The sequence below is a fragment of the Cupressus sempervirens genome, chromosome 6, assembly GCF_028749045.1.
Source record: "Cupressus sempervirens isolate cs-2001-9-10 chromosome 6, ASM2874904v1, whole genome shotgun sequence".
NCBI classification, from domain to species: Eukaryota; Viridiplantae; Streptophyta; class Pinopsida; order Cupressales; family Cupressaceae; genus Cupressus; species Cupressus sempervirens.
This window is the reverse complement of record NC_143123.1, coordinates 624,367,176-624,371,338: the sequence shown is the minus strand read 5'-3', so window position 1 is coordinate 624,371,338 and position 4,163 is coordinate 624,367,176.

The following is a 4,163-nucleotide window of genomic DNA, read 5'->3' as shown; positions in this document are numbered from 1 at the left end:
AGGGTACTCATAAGGTCAGATGAATAATGTCTAGATAAGTGTTTTTGACACTCATTTCAAAGGGGGAGATTGTTGATCTCAGATTGGTTGCTTAACCACTTTTCATATAGAAGCTGAGTACACTATATATGTCAAGCCACAGTATGTGCTGAGCTAGAATTCCAATAGGTGTTGAGTGATCTTCAGGTGCCGAGAAAGCTTCAAGTGTCGAGTGAAGATCAAGTGTTGAGTTACATGTATATGTTGAGTTACAGTTGATGTCGAGCAAGTCAAAATGCTTCATGTGCTGAGTGCACCAAAGCTATGCATGTGCTGAGCAAGATAGAATGTAATAGGTGTCAAGAAAACTAGGATCAAACATGTGTCAAGCACCAATAATCTAGCATGTGCTGAGTAACACAAAATTAGAATATGAGTTTTTGCCTTCACAAACTCAGATCAAACCATTTTTTTTTAGCCAACATAGAAGGATCTCTAAGGATAATAAGGATATGAATGAATCTTTTATATTTCCTATGCCATCAGCATGTAGCCAATAAGAAAAATGGAGAAGACATGCAACAAATAAGAAAAGTGCAAGGAATGAGCAAGAATTAAAGATTCAATATGGATCGTAGATCCATACCTAACCCTAAGTCTTCATAATCTTTAAAAGGAGGACAAAAGCCACATTGTATGTGTGGATGAGAATAGTGAATGGGTAAACTATAACAAAATTTAGTGGGAAGTGTGAAAGACTTCAAGGAACAGAGCAGCAATTGCATATCCAGTTGATCAAAAGTGAATAAGGGCTACAAACAAATATCAAATCAAGCATGGATCACATCAAAATGAGTAGATCAAGTGCCTGAAATTGGCAATTGAAGATTGTAAGCAATTAGGTCAAAGATTCCTAATAATCTCTAGCAATTGTATTAGATAGTGAAAATCCTATGATGATAGGTTAGCTTAACAACTATTTTGTAGATCCTTTGAAGAGGTGACTAAATCCTTTAACAAGGTGACACTTCATGTAAAGTGTTTTAAATCCTTTAACCAAGTCACTATTGACATAGTGTAAAGCCTTTAACAGGGTAGGCCTTTAACATGGCAAACCATCAGAAGTGGTCAAACAATTATTGTTGTAGTGATTTTGTGGGTATCATCCCCACCCCAGTTTTACCTTCTCTTCCCATTTGATTATTCCAACAATCTATAGACCAATTGGACAAAAAAAAAAAAAAATTCCATGCAATGCTTGTGTGGACAATTCATGATGCCTCAGGGTTGACACATTTTTTAAGTATGTTATGTTGAAATCTAGTTGTATGCGATAATATTAATTCCAAAAATGAACATATTTAATCCAATTGTATTGTTATCTTGTAGGTCTTCAAACAAAGGGAAAATTTGCATGTCTAATATATGGTCCACAGATGAAATATCATCATTCTAAAAGTTTAAGAAAGTGGGTGTTTGATGAGAATTTGCACTTCCTCCACAGAAATCATAAGTATTGAAGTTTCGAAAAACATCTTTTCAATGGGAAAGAAGAGACTACATCAAAGTCACAAAGAATGACACCTCACCTATGGAAGTTGAAATATAATAGAATTCGAGGTAGTATCACTCAACCTAATGGTTTATATTTAGAAATTATATACTTTGATTGTGTTTTGTTGGCTAATTATGTAATTGGTGTGTGTGAAGGTCGTCAAGGCACCATGAACACCTTGCAAAGGGACTAAAATGTTGTCCCAAAGAATTTAGTAGGCTTTGCTACTACAAGCAGCTACAAATTGTGTATTTGTTTGATACTATGCATATTGGAAATAATGTAATAGAGACACTATTGGATGCAAGGCATGACAAATAAAAACTTTCCAAAATTTGTAGTGACATTCATGATTCCAATCATGCAATGAAAAATATCATTGAATCAAATAGGAATGAAGACTAGATCAATGCAAGTGCCCTTTCTTGGTTATTAATGGAGCATCAAAGTAATGCCATAAAAGAATTCATACAAAAAAAATTGATTTCCTATAGAATTTGTTGTGAATATAAGAAATTTCATATCAAAGAAAAGTGAATTTGGGACAGGGCTAAAAATGCATGATTGACATACATTCATCAAAGTAAGTCATGGTCTTTTGTATTTACAATATATTTGTGAAACTTCATTCAATTTTCATTGTATTACATAAGAAAAGAATGAAATGATCAGTTGACAATTGTTGCAGTATGTACTACCCCTATCACTCCCAAAGAACTTCGACAATAATATCAAACAAGTAAAATATGATCTTGGAAAATACATGAGGTAAACAGTGATATTTGTTCAATATATCAAACAAGTAATATATTGTAAAGTATTATATTTATATGTTTTTGTATCTTGAGTCCCTTGTAGGTGGTTGTCATCTAAAGAAATCCATAAAGAAGATATAAAATATTGGAAGAAAAGAATTTGTTTACTAATGTGTGAAATGCAAAAGTGTTTACCTCCAACTTTTTTCAATGCATAAGAATACTACCTCATACACCAAGTTGAGGATATTGAATTATGTGGACCTGTACAACTTAGGTCAATGTGGATGGTTGAGAGATACTTGAAATTTTTTAGAGGTTTGGTTTGACAAAGAGCATTTCCCAAGGGTTCTATGGTTTAGGGATATATGGCATACCAGATGATGGTGTACATTACTCAATATCTTCCTAAACTTGTAGTAAAGACCCATATAGATTGCATTTGGGATCTCGAATTCATTAAAAAATTTGAAGGGGAGTACTTGGTGGGGAACGCTAGATTTAAGAAAGTGAAAGCTAATAAATTATGAGATGTTACTGTAGTTAACTAATTCTTAATATTCAAAATAAATATGTTGTAAGTCATCTATTTACTTTTTTACAGTTGCTAAAGAGTGGGATGCAATACATTTGTTTATTAAAAATAATCAAAGATTGGATGACGCTATGGATTGAATGATGTCAACATTCTAGTCATGGATTAAAATGGGAGTATGTGTCTTCGTTGGTTTGCATCTTCATTGGTTTGCATTTTTGTTAGAGGTCTTTAATTAGGTATTTTATGTTATAGACCATCATGAATATTGTAACTTTGACTCTTATAGGCAAGGGTAATGTCCTCGTCATGCAAGAAAATCAAGACTTTCTATATGTTGGCTTGTTGAGGACATTCTCTCCTCCATAAAAGCTAGAGTTCTAATGTTCATGATGGTCTATAATTTTAAAAACTTAATAGACCTATTCAATAAATGTAAACATGGTGGGTTTTTCCAGCTCTACCTATTGTCCATGCATATAGAACACAACTGCATGTGCATTCTTGATTTAGAGTGAAATTCACATGTTTATCAAATTAATGGTATGATGTCATTCACATCTACAATTTTGTATTAGCAATTTTAGTTAATTGCTATGCTATTGTTGCAAAATATACATATGCTTAAACTTAGTTTTGTGTTGTAGAATATTTTCTCGAGATTCATGATCCCTCATTAAGTAAGTGTCCTTGTCCCCCATTAATATATGATTGACTTATGTTGAAGTACAATCTAAAATGTAGGGTGGGCATCTGTAACTTGACAGATGATTCCTCTATGAGGGAGATGGTACTATCGGTTGAACCCTATAGCTTGGACACTCTATGGTATTTTTCTTTGCAATATGGAAATGTGGAGACCAATTTAAGGATGACTTGAAAAATAAATGGTTTAAGTGTATAAATCTTCTAGAACTTATGTCAATTTTTTTAATCTAAAACTTATGTCAACATTTTTTTAATTATGGTAGTTTTCTAACATTAGATTTTGTTGGTCCATTGCTTGTTGATAGTGACAAATGGATTGTTCTTGCCAGATATAATGCAAACAAGTTTACTAGGATTGCATCAAAATATGAAGTGAAATATGTATTATTTGGTACTTTTCTAATCTATATAGATAATGGTTATCAATTTTTTGAAATTGTGGATGAGTTAACCTTTTTTTTTTTAATTAATAAAATTGGGCATGTGAATCTTATTATCACATTCTCATTACAACTTTTTGTGCTGAGAAAAATGGTTATTCACAAGGATTAATGATTTTGGATATTTATCTTTATGGTTTCAAATGTACAAACCATTTATCCCAATATCTTGATTTTGCAATCTAGTTTCT